At 41.5% G+C, this 17,984-nt stretch overlaps 1 protein-coding gene across 2 annotated transcripts in view; it reads right to left on the bottom strand.

Moving 5' to 3' along the window:
• The window catches only part of MTUS2 (microtubule associated scaffold protein 2), a 481,013-nt gene extending 473,039 nt beyond the window's left edge, over positions 1 to 7,974 (bottom strand). For both annotated transcript variants that reach the window (XM_075265977.1, XM_075265978.1), the window contains exon 1: positions 7,662 to 7,974. The gene's annotated coding sequence lies outside the window, so the exon portion shown is untranslated. The remainder of the gene's footprint in view (positions 1 to 7,661) is intronic.
• Positions 7,975 to 17,984: the final 10,010 nt, after the last annotated feature.

Raw genomic sequence — 17,984 nt, 5'->3', positions numbered from 1 at the left:
CTGATTGGCCGAATTCCGTACTCTGGCCAATCAGTGCTGGCCAATGCATTCTATTAGCTTGATGAAGCAGAGTGTGCACAAGGGTTCAAGCGCACCCTCGGCTCTGATGTAGCAGAGCTGAGGCTGCACAAGGGTTCAAGCGCACCCTCGGCTCTGATGTAGGAGAGCCGAGGGTGCACTTGAACCCTTGTGCACCCTCGGCTCTGCTACATCAGAGCCGAGGGTGCGCTTGAACCCTTGTGCACACTCTGCTTCATCAAGCTAATAGAATGCATTGGCCAGCGCTATATTGGCCAATGCATTCTATTAGCCCAATGAAGTAGAGCTGAATGTGTGTGCTAAGCACACACATTCAGCTCTACTTCATCGGGCTAATAGAATGCATTGGCCAGCGCTGATTGGCCAGAGTACGGAATTCGGCCAATCAGCGCTGGCTCTGCTGGAGGAGGCGGAGTCTAAGATCGCTCCACACCAGTCTCCATTCAGGTCCGACCTTAGACTCCGCCTCCTCCAGCAGAGCCAGCGCTGATTGGCCGAATTCCGTACTCTGGCCAATCAGCACTGGCTAATGCATTGTACTGGCGTGATGAAGCAGTGCTGAATGTGTGTGCTTAACACACACATTCAGCTCTACTTCATCGGGCTAATAGAATGCATTGGCCAATCAGCGCTGGCCAATGCATTCTATTAGCGTGAACTGAGTTTGCACAGGGGTTCTAGTGCACCCTCGGCTCTGCTACATCAGATTGCTACATCTGATGTAGCAGTGCCGAGTGTGCATCAGATGTGTAGTTGAGCAAAACTGACTCAGCACTGCTAAGTCTCTGCATTCGCATAGGAATGCATTGGCCAGCCTTCGGCCAATCAGCGCTGGCTCTGCCGGAGGAGGTGGAGTCTAAGGTCGGACCTGAATGGAGACTGGTGTGGAGCGATCTTAGACTCCGCCTCCTCCAGCAGAGCCAGCGCTGATTGGTCGAGTTCCGTACTCTGGCCAATCAGCACTGGCCAATGCATTTCTATGGGGAAAAGTTAGCTTGCGAAAATCGCAAACTGACAGGGATTTCCATGAAATAAAGTGACTTTTATGCCCCCAGACATGCTTCCCCTGCTGTCCCAGTGTCATTCCAGGGTGTTGGTATCATTTCCTGGGGTGTCATAGTGGACTTGGTGACCCTCCAGACACGAATTTGGGTTTCCCCCTTAACGAGTTTATGTTCCCCATAGACTATAATGGGGTTCGAAACCCATTCGAACACTCGAACAGTGAGCGGCTGTTCGAATCGAATTTCGAACCTCGAACATTTTAGTGTTCGCTCATCTCTACTCATGGCATAATCTTGGAAAAAAGCTAAGCCACATCTACTACCTGACTGAAGCCATGCTTCTCCAGTTTCAGGATGTCCAACCAGACTAATGGTTTCCTACCATCTACTGGGTGTTTTATATACATTAGCTGGTGGCAGTCTGTATTTAAGGGTAAATGTAAAGTAAATCAGTTTCTGGCAAGTTCCAATGATATGTCGGGAGGTGCTACAGGTGGTGCTGAATCTTCTCCCCATATTACATAGGAACACACAAACCTTCTAAGGCATACAGTGACCATTCTTATGATATAGTTGATGTGACTAAAGTCTGTATCAGTTACTGTCGTTCTGTCTCAGTCAAATTTTGTAGGCAGCATCTTATAGAGCAAGAGGAGCTAAGCAGATTGATATATGATTTTGGGGGAAATGTTCTAGTACAACTTGTCCATTATCCATTGAAATCCTTGCTCTTTCTATGCTTAAGTTGATTCTCCAGCCCTAAAAATAGGAGTGTCGCCACAGTTCACCATTACCTCCGTTATGCAGTGGACAGAGCCTGCTAGAACAGCTGATTTGTGCAGGGTCTGGGTGTCGGATCCCAGCAGATCGCATAATGACGATGTACAGATAGATGATCAGTATGAAAATACGATTTGGGACAGGAAAATCCCTTTAACAGTACAATACTCATTGTTTTAGATAGTTAGTTATGTGGAATGGGTCTAAAAAGAAGTTTATACTGTATATAGAAGTTCTTTATATATACTGCGACAATATAAAATCTTTCTATTTCATTATGATCATGTGATCTTCCTCTATTCTAAATTACAGGTTACCATTTCACTGCATCATATCCTCCATGGTAGCCCTGAACCCAGTCTAGCATTACAGAGGTCTACCCTTTTTCTAGGAAGGCTTCCTTGTCAATTATAAAATGTCCCCATACTGGGACCCCCAGCAATAAACTGTAATGTCTGGGGACACCTGGCAATAAGTGCTCATTGTCCTTGCAGTGCCCCCAGAGGAGACATTAAGTATTACAACTTAGGCCAGTGAGTTGTCTGTGTCATGCAGAATAGGACAGGTCCTCCAAGTCTGGCCAAGATGAAGATCCAGAAAAGAGAACCCCCACGAACTCTCTAATAAGATACATGAAAATAGGTTTATAAGCTGCACAATTCCTTTACAGAACGTGTTCACATTATAAGTTATAAAAAAATGTGATATATTTTTCGTGCTTCTGTTCCTGAATGACCCTTAATAATTCATAAACACCTACTAACGAATACTGCCACTGACTCACTAAATGGATGATTCAGTCCCATCCTTCCTGCCATATAGAAGGTACATCACCGCTGTAAATGAACTGTGCGCTTGTCACCCACGTCTGGCATTGAGAAAGGTGCCAGCCGGGTACGGAGGAATGAACTGAGCGATTGCTAAGGAGGTTTTCTGGAGGGATGATGATGCATCTGGTGGGGACTCTGTTTACACCTCTTATGGGGGCTTTACTTCCCCCACTTTCTCCGAGAAGATGCAGATGACTAACTAGTTTGCAGTGTTTCTTGGCTGTGGTGTTGCTCTAACATGGAACATCTGTTTGCCATAAAAGCTAATGTTAATGCTGAGTGAAGGGATTGAATTCCAAAGCAAAGGCAACAACATTTCCGTACCGAGTATCAATGTGTCCTATAACCTGGGACATGCACAATATGCCATGTGTTCTCGCATTATAAAGTGTGCACAGATTGGAGAGCTCATTATGGAGAATGCGATCTGCACAGGAGCATTGCCACTACAAGCCTATGGCTCCATAACAGCTCATTGGTTAGCATTGTTCTCGCAGTCATGAGTTTCTTGTGTCTAGGACACTGGTTTCCTTCTAGACTCCTGAAGCATCCCGCATGGTGGCTCAGTAGTTATCACTGCTCTTGGGATAGCACTGTGGAGGATCACCAGCATGAACTTCATATGTTCTCCAGGGTTATCTGGATTCCTTCTACATTGCAGAATTATACAAATAAGGTTCTTTCCTACATATAAATCTGACCCCAGTGTGCATGTGTGAACTTATATTGTGACCATGGGGGTGACTACCAGGGTAGCCTACTTAGCAGCTGCAATGGGGGCCAACAATTAAGAGGGTCCATTCCACTCAGATATAAGGTTCAGTTACTGCTCAAGTGGATGGGAGGTGGCAAGGAAAATGTAATGCAGCTCCATTATAATTTATATTATAATAATAATATATATTATAATATTATATTTACTGACAAGCTTCTTATTATTACTTCTCTCTGGCATACTTTTTGATCCTTGTGTCTATGCTTTGACAATACTGTGTATACTACGCCCACACTGTGATATCTTTGAGCACATTAGACCACTACTATTAAATCACTCTTTACTCAGTATCTTTTTGTACTGTGACATCACTATGTGCATTATCCCTGTACTGTGACATCACTATGTGCATTATCCCTGTACTGTGACATCACTATGTGTATTATCTCTGTACTGTGACATCACTATGTGCATTATCCCTGTACTGTGACATCACTATGTGCATTATCCCTGTACTGTGACATCACTGTGTGTATTATGCCTGTACTGTGACATCACTGTGTGTATTATCCCTGTACTGTGACATCACTGTGTGTATTATCCCTGTACTGTGACATCACTGTGTACATTATCCCTGTACTGTGACATCACTGTGTACATTATCCCTGTACTGTGACATCACTATGTGTATTATCCCTGTACTGTGACATCACTATGTGCATTATCCCTGTACTGTGACATTGCTATGTGCATTATCCCTGTACTGTGGCATCGCTATGTGCATTATGCCTATACTGTGGCATCGCTATGTGCATTATGCCTATACTGTGGCATCGCTATGTGCATTATGCCTATACCGTGACATCACTATGTGCATTATGCCTATACTGTGACATCACTATGTGCATTATGCCTATACTGTGACATCGCTATGTGCATTATGCCTATACTGTGACATCACTATGTGCATTATGCCTATACTGTGACATCACTATGTGCATTATGCCTATACTGTGACATCGCTATGTGCATTATGCCTATACTGTGACATCACTATGTGCATTATGCCTATACTGTGACATCGCTATGTGCATTATGCCTATACTGTGACATCACTATGTGCATTATGCCTATACTGTGACATCACTATGTGCATTATGCCTATACTGTGACATCACTATGTGCATTATGCCTATACTGTGACATCGCTATGTGCATTATGCCTATACTGTGACATCGCTATGTGCATTATCCCTGTACTGTGACATCACTATGTGTATTATGCCTGTACTGTAGCATCACTATGTGCATTATGCCTGTACTGTGACATCACTATGTGCATTATGCCTATACTGTGGCATCACTATGTGCATTATGCCTATACTGTGACATCACTATGTGCATTATGCCTATACTGTGACATCACTATGTGCATTATGCCTATACTGTGACATCACTATGTGCATTATGCCTATACTGTGACATCAATGTGCACATCACCACTTTTATTAAATCGCTATTTGCATTCCCCTTGTAATCTGACATCATTATATACATTATCCCCATAGTAATACATTCCAAAATTCGGTTACTTTTTACACCCTTGATCATGGACTCTGCAGGACAGGGACTCATGTTGGGAGGAATAACAACCTGCTGGTGCAGAATGCACTGACACTATATAAGTAATAGTATATAAATATAAATACAGGCATATCCCCAAATTTCTGCTTCCCAGACTGCTGTGAGTGTAATGTAAAAGACAGTGGGATATCAAAGCAAACTGCAGCCACACCAACTCCGGAGAGGAGTGGGCTTTATAATTAGACACCACAACAACAACGCCAAGTCCCTCATATACCGCCAGCCAATAAACCCCTACACAATCGCTTTATCATTACTATGGATACCAGCACATTTTAGTATAGTCAAAAACATACAAATATGAGTGATCAGTTCTGGGAACATTGTCATATGTTATCTGTACATGCCATTGTAGTAGTCGCCAGTGTGTTATCTATTTTTTTAACAGATAACATCGCTGATCTGTGTCTTATCACAGATCCATGGGGGGGGGGGGTCATCCAACGCAAAACTCCTAATAGGTAATATTCATACCTATTTTACAATCTGAGATAATTCTTTGCAATGTATCGGCCCATTCCACTTTCTCACGGGCCCATGTATGCACACTATGTGTCCATGTAGCCTTAGTCCAGATCAGTCCCTGGAATAATTCATATTCAGCCAAGTCCTTTTAGTATTAAGGATCTGCGACCCCTAAACTACAACACCCCATTATCTCAAATGGCTTCATTATTTACTAAGAATGTCTTCAGTCCAGGACAACTAAGGCTAGGTTCACACCTGTGCTGGTCTCTATGTGGATCCGAACAATGGAGAGCTGGACCACTAATACAACGTTCACCTGCGGACACTTGAGGACTCCATAGACTATGATGTTTCTGAGGTTTTTCACGCTTCCGTGCAGGACTTTTCTCTCCAATTTTCGGTGGTCTTCAGTGGACACTCCGACGCAGGTGTGAACTTAGCCTTAGATATTCTAGTGGTTATCTCTATTCAATATCTAATAGCAATCTACAGTATAGATGTATTATCTATCTTCATTATCTTTCCTCGTGGCTAAAGATAACCCAAATTTTGTGGCACAAGCTTTATTTTAAAAAAAACAACCCCCCCCCAAACTTTACAGTTTAGAGTAATGCAAAAGAAATAATTTTTTCACATCTGTTGTCTATGTATCCATCCATCCATCCAACATCCACCTATTCAATAACTATCATATACTCAATATCTATGCTTTGTTTACCTACTGTACTTTGCACATTTTCCTTTTCTTTCTTTCTTTCTTTCTTTCTTTCTTTCTTTCTTTCTTTCTTTCTCTTTCTTTCTTTCTTTCTTTCTTTCTCTTTCTTTCTTTCTTTCTTTCTTTCCTACTTATAGTATCTATCTATCTATCTATCTATCTATCTATCTATCTATCACTCTGTCTTATCTAAAATCTAACTATTTACTAACTACCAGTCTACAGCTCTAGCTTATAGCTACCTATTCAATAAATATGTATCCATTCATCTATTTATCTATTCAATAACTAATATCTATGTATTTTATATCTATGATTTAGTAATCTACTTGCATATCTATCTCATATCTATCTATCTATCTATCTATCAATCAATATATCTGTCTGTCTATCTATCTCCTATCTATCTATCTATCTATCTATCTATCTATCTATCTATCTATCTATCTATCTCCTATCTATCTATCTATCTATCCCATATCTATCTATCTCATATTATCTATCTATCCAATAACTATGTCTATTAATTTATCTAACTATTAAATAGCTAATATGTTCTGCCCAATATATATGCTTCTATTATCTACTTGCAAAAATATCTATCTCCCTCTCTATATATCTCTATCTATCTATCTATCGATCGATCGATCGATCGATCTATCTATCTATCTATCTATCTATCTATCATCTATCTATCTCATATTTATCTACTCACTACCTATGTTTTGCTTTATCTACTTATCTATCTATCTATCTATCTATCTATCTATCTCCTATCCTATCTATCTATCTATCTATCTATCTATCTATCTATCTATCTATCTATCTATCTACCTCTGAGTATCTATGTTCCTCCTCTATGTATCTTTCTAATATCTTTCTACCTCCCCAGACTCATCTATACCTTTCTTCCCTCCAAGTTACTACAAACACTTCCAGGACACTTCCAGCTATGAGCACTCCAGATCCATCTGATAACTCTTCCCATTACAAATCTGACTTACATTACATTGCTTCCTTCCCAACAAGGAACTGTGAGACCCCTGTCACCAACTTATACAAAACGCCTTGAGGGTTAATCATTGCATCACAAAGAAAACACAAAGACAAAATAAACAGACCCCAGACTGCTACAATGTAACATATCAGCTGCTGCCTGCAATCCATAATCCTTGAAGGATGAACCAAGTATCAATTCTCATTTCTTTGTATGTTCATCCAACGACTCATGTAGAACTTTGTCACCAAGGTCTACATATAAGACACAGCATGTAAGAGCAGGCATTGTAATAAATGTGCAGCCATAACAATACCATAAGACGGATGGGGTTTGTATTGTAAAATGCAACTTCCTAACTTTGCAGACAGGGGTTCATTGAAATGGAAGTGACATGAAGCAGTGAAGCAATGTACAGAAGCTTGCAGCCTGGAGATCTTGTCTCCTCTGCTTTACTTTATCAGCTCACCTTAGCTGGTGCTTCTCCCAGGCATCCTTGCACACACTCCTGCAATACTCGCCCTGTGGGTGATGGCACAAGAGACTGGATCTACCTAACCTGGAGGCGTCACCTTCCATTCACAGACAAAGAACCAAAGCAGAAGACCTGGAGGCTTGAGGTTGGAATGAAGATGCTTCCAAGCAGCAGCAGCAGCACAGATCCTGCTCAAATTCTAGAGCGCCTGCTCTGCCAGCAGTGAGTTCCTTGCATGCTCATAATAAGCTGTCTTAAGATTTCCCTGCCCAAAGGATGGAGGGAGAAGCAGCTGCAACGTAGCAGATAATGCTCATCCTTGGAAGCTTGCAACATCCAGTGCCTGCATCAGCCCAGTGCACAGAAGGATTCAAGGGATTCATGTACCACAGCACCCTCTGCTGGAAATCCTTAGTATTGCATGAGTGGAGTTCTAAGTGTTGTAAAGGATAAACCTGCACATTTCTTCATTTGTGGGAAAAACTTTAATGTATTCTGTTAGCTCATTTGTGCTAGTTTATCTGTTACATCTAACTCTCACTACATTTTAAGTTCCCTATTTATAGCATGTGTAGAACATTAGATCGCCCTAGATGTGTAGGTTACCTAAAAATGATGTCCCATTCCATTAGGTAACATATCAGGCGACATGTTATACGAGCTGAACATTACACAGCATCTCATTAGACATCTGAAGGATAATATTTTAGTATATGAGCATTCATTGCCCGGTGGAATAGTCTACGGCAGGGGTCCCAAACACAGGGGACTGTATGTGGGTGTCATCTATAGGCCATGGGGCATCAGACCCCTGAGACCTCCTCAGGACAGCAGGAACATGCTGAACCGCTTAATAACCTCACGTCAGAGTAGAGGGGTCTTTTTTCCAAGCTGATGGATCACTGGTGGTGGGTGAGTATGGAGAGGGGGATTTTTTAAGCATTGGGGACCTAGCAGTATGTTATTACTGGGGTGAGCAGCAGACTGTATATAAGGGCAGGGTCACTATGTATGTCCTTGTGGGCGCTATATTATTTATGGTGACCAGTACTATAAACCAGGGCTTTTTCAACTCAGTCATGCTGAGGCGTCACCGACAATGAAATACTACAGAGTATAAAACTTATACCACTATGTTGTACACATAATATCCTCACTAGTGGCAACCAAAACCACAGTGCAGCACATATAATAAACCTAGCAATATCAAATACCAGAATACTGCTCCTGGGGGATTATGACATCACAGGTCCTTCAGCCTTCATAGCCACCATGATGGCACGGATAATGGAGGGATAGCATTATCAGTGCAGTTTCTGCTTTAGAGTCTCTGATTTGTGCCAAAGCTGAACCTGGCAGGGACACACACGCCACACTAGCCAGTGATGTCCTCCTCTTAGTTTGAGAAGCAATGCTATAAATAATAAATGATACTTTGGGGCCTGGTACAGATTTTGTATTGGGTCCCAAGAGCTTCATTCTATGCCTCTGTCTCCAGTTTATCCCAAAGCATTGGGCAGGTGACTATGGAGGCCAGGGTATCCAATGCATACTTCATTATTCCCTTGCCAAGAGATATTACATGGCCTGGATGTGAAAGCTACGCTGGTTAAAGGGGTTCTGCAAGACTGGATATTGATGGCCTATGCTTAGGATAGGTCCTCTATATGTGTAATGTGAACATACAAATTAGCTCTCCTCCAGAAGGAAGAAAACTGCCTCTCTAGTGTCACCTATAGATGCTTTGTAAGCCAATGTCTGACCCATCAAGCAGTTCTGAAATATGATTAATGATATGAGCCAAAATAAACTCATATCTGTAGATATCTGTTTCAGGGTTCTTGCCCCTTATTAGTGCAGGTTCCAGATTGAGACATCTCTGACAGAGCTCTGGGGGATATTGGTTCTCATTGACTAGATGGAGTCCTCCAGGCAATGCTCCATGGGTCAATTATCTCTCCTCCAGAAAGAAGAACACTGCCTCTCTGGTGCCACCTGCAGGTAGCTGCCTTGAATGTCAATGAGATACATCTCTAGCTGGACACTGCCCTTCCCTTTTTGATGTGGACACAAAGTATAAGCTATCAGTGTCTTGGCTAAAATCTCTAAATGCAGACATTGACCCATAGACAATACTGGAGAAACAGTGTTAGTTCTCTGCTAGACAGCTGATTTGCATGGTTTTCCCCATGGAGCATTGCCTGTAGGACTTTAGCTGGTTCTTTTCAGTGAGGTCCAGAATCCCTCAGAACTGCATATCTGAATAAATCACCAACAAAGCATATCCATGCTATATACTGTCTTGTTTACAGATGATGATAGGAAGTAATATTTCCAATTCCTTGCATCAGTTGAGGGAATTGGCATCTGCATCAAGGGGGATTTTTTTGCCCTTTTCTGGATCAACACGGTAGATTTCTAGGTTGGAACTTATAGACTTGTGTCCTTATCCAACTTAATGAACTATGTAAATAGATGCAAACTATGCAGAAGCTACCAGGAAGATCTGAAGCTTACAGACTCCTCTGGATGTACAATATCAAAGCTGCACAGGTAACTCTCAGTTTAGCCTTTTCCTTGGCAATCCAATCCTCACAAGAACATTCTACGACCATGAAGACCATCATCATGTCCTCTGGAGAGGGCTCAGACAACTCAACTATCCCAGGGGTTCCTGATGGGTTCTGACCCAGGATCCTGCGATATGAATCAGCACCCGGCCCCCATGTTGTTTTACCCCTCCCTCTTGTCCTATGTCCATTGTAGTTATTTACCTGTATTGTGGGGACTGGATTTACTATTATCATGACATATTCACCCAGCCCCCATAGTACAGGAAACTAGCAGTGAGCATGGGAGAAGAGAGAGCAAGTGGAGCGACTTGGCGGCTGGTTCTGATTCTGATCAAATAATAGAGGTTGGAACCAACCTGAAGACCCAATGGCTGACCATTTTATAACTTTATACTGATGAATACTGTTGATGATGAACTTACTAATAGAAGCTTTTGCCAACTCTACGCCATTTTCTTTATCTCTGATGTCGCCCCACCTTTCATCTGGGCATAATGTGGTGGCAAGTAGAGGGGCAAGCACCTATATACATCACGCAACCTATAGGCACACGTCATAGTTATCCCTATACTTCTTCTATAGAGTACAAGATGATGTAAGCTGTGACTTTACTCTACTGTCGGCATGGCTGTCCTGTACAACGCTCATATTTCTGGTAGATGGTAACTTCTAATGAACTGTGGACATTGACGTTCCACCAGGAAAATAGCTGATGGACATGCATGGTTGAAGCTTTTGGATGAAGACACGAAGGTGACGCGGGGGAAGTGTCAGTCTGGCGAAGAAGACAGAGGTATCGGAGAGTTTTCAACAAGCACAGTGTTGTCTGAAAACTCATTTACATAAGGAAGAAAGAAGATATGTCTCAGGAACAGCGGCACGGATCAGAATAATAAAGGTAAGAGAGAAATAGACTTTCTTAAGGCTATTCCTACATGTACTTAGTTAAAAAAGGGAATTCTAATGATAGAATCCCTTTAAATCTTTCCAATCTGACCCTCATCCATATCCACTTCCTATATAACTCCCCATTCTGACAAGTATACATGAAGGATGTCTGGGGCACAGCCCTGTTACTAATGTTGATACGCTCCACGCATAGAATAGAAATCACACATGGGTAAATGAATGAATATCCGCACACATGAAGATGATTGTCCTTGAGTGCCACAATCCCAGAAGTGTCACAATCTTACTGTGTGCATCTCAGACATTAAAGTCTGTAAATTGCTTTATATGTCTTACAGACTGCTTAAAATTCAGAATGCAAGATATAAGAGAACCCGCTGTGAGACTAATATGCTTGTCACTTTCTGAATGCAACACTTATAGGCGTTTTGTTCGATGCCAGCTTCTTCACCGGTTTATCAAATCCAGGTAAATAAAACCAACGTCCTTTATTAAAGGGTTTTATCCATGTTATCGAAGAAAAATTATGGTGATTATTAGGTTGTAAGTGTTCAGAGCTGCCCGTCACATTGAAGCTGGTCGAAGTGAATCATGCTGAATTCTAAAAGAAAAAGAAAAAAAAAAAAACAGGATAATAATAATAATAATAATAATAATAATAATAATATAATAATAATATTATATAATAATGATAATCTAATAATAATAATAATAATAATCTAATAATCTAATATAATAATAATAATCTAATAATAATAATAATAATAATATAATAATAACAATAATAATAATAATAATAATAATAATATAATAATAATAATAATTTTCTGGTAGACCTAACTAAAAAGATATGTTTTATAGTATGCACAAAATGATTGATATTGGGAATTTCCTTATTGTCTGTGGTAGTGCATTCCAGAGAACTGGTGAAGCATGAGGAGAGTCTTACAGGAGGTTCAGATTTGGAGGAGATTAGGTTTAGATCATTGGCAGAATGGAGAGCACAGGTAGGGTGGTAGACAGAGATGAAGACATAATATACATTAATATACATTGTGGAGAAATGTGATTTAAAATGTATTCCATGTTGGACGGCTAGCAATGCAAAGACCGGCACCTGGCGGAAGTCATCCATGTAGACGTTAGACAGAAAAATGAGTCTGGCTGATCCATCAGAATGGATGGGAGTGGGTAGAGTTTAGTGAGGGGAGGATGGATTAGAAGTGAGTTATCACAGTGAAGAATGAATCAGGTCAACTTTAACAATTTTTGATGTTTCCACAGTAAGAAAAGGGAAGATTCTGGAGATATTTTTGATGTGCATATCACGATGCGACATGAGCGACTGAATATAGGAGTGAAAGAAAACTCTTGAGTCAAACATGGCAAGGTGAACCAGACCATGGCGTTTAGAAGTTATAGTAAAACCACAGAATTAAATGGAAACCTCAAAGGTAAGTCAATGATAGAGATGAGTGAGGTACAAAGAAAACTCCTTAAAGGGGTTGGCCACTTTCAGATGAATATTGACAAACAAATGTACAATAAAAAGATATACAATTTTCCAATATACTTTCTGTATCAATTCCTCCCGGTTTTCTAGATCTCTGCTTGCTGTCATTCATTCTGTTACTTCTAGAGGATAAAACTCTGACCCTGGTCATGGTCGCGGATACTGCTATTAAGTAATAAAAACACTAATGTGACTTCCCCATACCATTTACTGTAATCCATCCTGACTGTTGTTTCTATAGTCTGCTGACAATGTGGGTGTATATGACACTGCAGTATAGGACAAGAAATGTGAAATTTACAGTAACCAGCAGAGAAAGGGAAGTATATAAATTTATGTATCCATTTTATCCTTTATCATTATGACATATAGTAAAGTAACACTGGCAACCAACCAAACATCGAAACCACACAGCCCTTACAGAACAAGGGAAGCTTATTTTGATGTCTTAAAGGGATTCTATCATTAAAATCACATTTTTTCTCGATCACATGTAGGAATAGCTTTAAGAATGGCTATTCTTCTCCTACCTTTAGATGTCTTTTCTGCGCCACCATTGAGTAGAAATCCCGTTTTTTGTCTATATACAAATGAGTTCTCTTGCAGCACTGAGGGTGGTCCCCAGCTCTGAAACAGCACTGGGGGTGTCCCCAATGCTGCGAGAGAAATCTCCAGCACTGCTTCCATCTTCTTCAGGAATGGCCTCTCTGCTAGAGATGAGCGAACAGTAAAATGTTCGATATTAGTTTCGAATAGCCGCTCAATATTCGACTATTCAAATGAATATCGAACCCCATTATAGTCTATGGGAGAAAATGCTTCGCTACAAGGGATCCCACCATTCGACTCAGGAGAGTCACCAAGTCCACTATCACACCCCAGGAAATGATGCCAACACTCTGGAATGCAACTGGGACAGCAGGGGAAGCATGTCTGGGGGCATCAAGTACCTTTATTATGTCGGGATCCCTGTCAGCTTGCGATATGCCGGAGCTGACTTTTTCCCATAGGAATGCATTGACCAGCGTTGATTGGCCACAGTGTACTGCATTCGGCCAATCAACGCTGGTTCTGCCTGAGGATACAGAATGTAAAATTGGTCCACAGCAGTTTCCATTCTGGTCCGATTTTAGACTCCGCCTCCTCCGGCAGAACCAGCATTGATCGGCCGAATGCTGTACACTGGTCAATCAACGCTGGTCAATGCATTCTTATGGCGAGATGAAGCAGAGCTAGCCGTACGGTTAGCTCGGCTACTCCGGACACCAGAGATGAAGCAGAGCTCAGCTCTGCTACACCCAACCATCCCTCCAGCTACTCCTCCTGTCACACACATCTCTGGTGTAACAGAGCTCAGCACACACTCAGCTCTGCTACATCTCTACACTCTGTTATAGAATACATTTTTGCCAGTATTAGCTATACCTATATATTTACTTATATACTACCTTTGACCGTTTCTGTGGTACTCTCCATAGCCTGCTGACTCGCTTTGAGCTAGTTTAGGGCCCCCTTAGCTTTGTCACCAAGACAATTGGTGATGGCGGTCTCACAGGGACAGTAAGTAGATGGGGCCCAGGACAGAGGATTGGGGATGACCTGTTTCTGTGCCTAGATATCATCTCAGCCACTCATTGCATCTACAGTATATAATAAAATGGGTAGTTTGTTAAATATTCTATCAAGTTTATTATAAGGGAGCATAGACTTCACAAGATCCTGTACGCTGCTTATCTTTATGGAGATATTAGTGAGTGTATTGTGCCATATAGTACTTTTACAGAGGTTGTGAGTCTATGGGCCCATTATCCCCCAATCTCAGGAGCCCACAGGGGAATTTACCTGCTCTACTGTGGGCCAGTCCGAGCCTGGAGAAATCTCTTCAGAGAGAACATTACTGATAGAAGGTTGATGATGATGATGATGATACCAAGATTTGGACTGTTTTGCTGCATCTGGACCAGAAAGTCTCACGATGATTGATGGAACAGTAAGGTCGGATTTATACCTAAGGAAAATGTCAAGATATCTGTGTGTGAGCTGAATCTCCAGTGGATTATGCACCAGGACGACAACTCGGAGCACACAATTATCAACCAAAGAATGATTTATCTTTGTACCGTATTAGCCAGTGGATATGAAATGTAAAGATTGAGAGTTCTCAGTAGTTGATACCTTTTTTAATGGCTAATAGAGATGAGCGAGTAGTATTCGATCGAGTAGGTATTCGACCAAATAGTACGGTATTTGAAATACTCGTACTCGATCGAGTACCACTCACTATTCAAATGGAAAAATTCGATGCAGAACCAGCGTTGATTGGCCAAATGCTATAGAGTCGGCCAATCAACGCTGATTCTTCTCCTACCTTTAGAAGTCTTCTCCTCGCTGCGTCCCTGAGGTGTCTTCCGGCTCTGAATTCACTCTGCTAGGCATCGGGCCTGGGCAGAGCCGACTGCGCATGCCTGTCCTATAAGAAAATGGCTGCTTTGACTGTAAGCGGCCATTTTCTTGTAGTGCGGGCATGCGCAGTCGGCGGGCAGTCATCTATGCCCAGGCCCGATGCCAAGCAGAGTGAATTAATTGCCTGATGACGACGCGGGGACTCTGTGCGGAGAAGACTTCTTGGAGAATCCAGCCCGACCCTCACTCGTGGACTGGGTAAGTTCAATTTGATCGAATGTTGCCTACCCCTGAAATGAGCATTTTTCCCCCATAGAGTATAATAGGATTCGATATTCGATTCGAGTAGTCGAATATTGAGGGGCTACTCGAAACGAATATCAAATATCGAGTATTCAACTACTCGCTCATTTCTAATGGCTAACAAAAAATGATGACATATTGCAAGCTTTTGGAACTACTTGGTTCCTTCATCAGGCTGATACCAGCTTGATGAAGGAACCAAGTAGTTCCGAAAACTCGCAATATGTCATCATGTTTTGTTAACCATTAAAAAAGGTATCAACTACTGAGAACTCTCAATCTTTACACAACCAAAGAATGGTTAAAGAAGAATAAGGTTAGAATTTTCTAATGGCCACATCAAGGCCTAAGCTTAATCCAAAGGAACCGTTGTAGAAGGAGCTGAAGCAATTCTTCATTAACTATTTGATTTCATGTTCAGGCAGCTAAATCGGCAAATGGAAGCCCCATGGAAGATGCCGGATAAACATGTCTTTCCAAAGAAGTGGGCTGGAAAGTATTAATATCGTCAGGAAGTATTTGGGGAAAAGGACACTTAAAACTACACAAGAGATCATCCAAGCAAAAGGACTGTTTGAACACTGAGATTATTGTGACTTTGAAGAAAAAGATCAGTCAATTCCTAGCGCCCTTTCAAGGAAACACTGACATTGGAAATGTTATGTGACAACTCCATTAAGGATTTATAAGAGTCAAGTCATAGGTAAGTCTCCGAAAGGGTAGAGAAGCCTCGGTACACAGCGAGTCAAGGCCTTAAATTAATTTAGCTGAAATTGGATCCGTTCTCCAACAGATGTGAGTCAGGAATCGGCCATATGAAGGACTATAGGTCTCATCTTCTGGTTGAAAAAATCTACATTATCTGGTTTTTAAATAATTCAGACATTTTAGTCACAGTTCTCAACACAAGAAAATAACATCACATCTATTTTAAGCGGAAGTGCCCATATCGTTGATTTTTGGATCATATACTACTATATACTCATGGACACAGCCATATATATGTCTTTGTAGAAATACCATTATAAGAGAGTGTTTCAATATATTTTTTATTTTCACTTCTTGAAGATTTTTTACAATTCAGAAGCATAATCGGGGGTTTTCCATCCAATCTTCTACTTGGCTGGACAGGCAGGCCACCTGAGATTGTAGACCTCCCTCGCCATCACATGGGGACAGAAAGCGACAACTGCCTTAGGCTTTTTAGGGGGGAATTTCATGCACAATTCACATGTCAATGTTGCCCATGAGACTTTGGTATGTCTTTGACTTGACATGGTCACACATCTTCATGCCATTTTCCACACTTGCTCTAAAAGAACAGCATGCCCTCTGATGGACCTCCAATCCTCATGGCCATTTTATTTTTCCTACTTCCTTTATTTCCTTTTGCCTATGTTGCCATTTTCTATTCAGTTAAATATATACAGTATACAATAGATATGTTATAATAAAGGTGGTATAAAGGGGCTCTCGTACTGTAGATGTGGGTGTGTTGTATTTTTGGGATAGGTTCTTAATTTTATATTGGTAGGTTCAACACCTGTGACCTTCACTACTCAGTTGTTCTCTGATTCTGGCTCCACACATTGTACTGAAAGCAGCAGATTGGTGGGGGGTCCCTTGTGCCAGACTCCCACCGACCCTCTTTATTTATAACATCTTGAAACCAGAAATATAAGACAGTACGCAGGCATTTGTATAGGGAACAAACACTCCATGCAGGGAGGGTCAGTAGTAGGGAGTGGGCCGACTCATGGGACAAGCTCAGCCATGCAAGTGAATATCAATTATCAGAATATAAGGGAAACAAGGGGGAAGAGGTGCACCAATCTCAATTTAATGACCTATTGTAAGGATAAGAAAAAAACATAAAGGAGTCATTTACAGCTCACCCTCCAATTTCTGGTATTGACTCAAGTAATGCCTGGAACCCTGGAGATTCATTATCTTATCTATTGTTCCCATCCTTTATTACTTCTCCCAAGCTGCACCACTTCTCTGGAGTGCTCTATCCTGGACCATCAGATTAACTCCCAAATTCTACAGTTTCAAACGCAAACTAAAGACGCATCTTTTCAGACAGGCCTATCACAATTCCTAATGTAAACCCTTCCGTACTATAATTAGAATCCCCAAAATCTAACCCTCCTCTGTCCCCGCTCCCACATTTCCCCACATGATATGATGCCATTTCAGGCTAACTTTATATGTCCAAGCTCCATCCACATGTTACAGGACACGACTGGTGACGGCTCATAAAGTTTTATGTTTGTGTAATGACAGTCACCTCTATTACAAAAGTGTCTGACCTCTGTATAAGCAATGCCGCCCCTGCTACCTCTTGTGTCACCCCCTCTACCTCATAGATTGTAAGCTCTTGCAAGCAGGGCCCTCAGTCCCATTGTGTGAAATGACGTTCTTTGTAATGTATCTGTCTGTATTTGAACCCTACAAATTGTACAGCGCTGCGGAATACGTTGGCGCTATATATATAAAATGTATGATTATTATTATTATTATTGCTGCCTCACAGTCCCTCATTCGCCATACGTGGATCGAGAAGGGCAGAGAGACAATGGGCCAAAGTAGAGACACCTCGAGCTGACATTTATT

The sequence above is a fragment of the Leptodactylus fuscus genome, chromosome 2, assembly GCF_031893055.1.
Source record: "Leptodactylus fuscus isolate aLepFus1 chromosome 2, aLepFus1.hap2, whole genome shotgun sequence".
NCBI lineage: Eukaryota > Metazoa > Chordata > Amphibia > Anura > Leptodactylidae > Leptodactylus > Leptodactylus fuscus.
This window is presented reverse-complemented; position numbering and strand designations above follow the sequence as displayed.